At 42.6% G+C, this 209-nt stretch overlaps 1 pseudogene; it reads left to right on the top strand.

Annotated features, from left to right (window-relative positions):
* Positions 1-209, top strand: part of LOC116687043 (extracellular calcium-sensing receptor-like) — a 4,793-nt pseudogene that overhangs the window by 1,965 nt on the left and 2,619 nt on the right.

The raw sequence follows: 209 nt of genomic DNA, 5'->3' as shown, positions 1-209 counted from the left end.
TCTGAGAGACTTCTTGCTGGATCTCTCTCCCTCTAAAGTGGCTGCCCCTTCAGTGCTTACTGAGTTCTGGGAAGGTGCATTCAACTGCAGGCTGGGAAAAAGTGAGAAATTTGTATTTATGTTTAACATAAGAGAGGCACCCACAGTTGTATCCTAATGGACATGTTCTTTTGTGTTTTGTTACTGTGTTTCTAGTTCCATTAAGGCCA

The sequence above is a fragment of the Etheostoma spectabile genome, chromosome 3 (assembly GCF_008692095.1).
Source record: "Etheostoma spectabile isolate EspeVRDwgs_2016 chromosome 3, UIUC_Espe_1.0, whole genome shotgun sequence".
NCBI lineage: Eukaryota > Metazoa > Chordata > Actinopteri > Perciformes > Percidae > Etheostoma > Etheostoma spectabile.
Note: the sequence above shows the minus strand (reverse complement) of the source record. Positions and strands in the feature narration are given on the sequence as shown.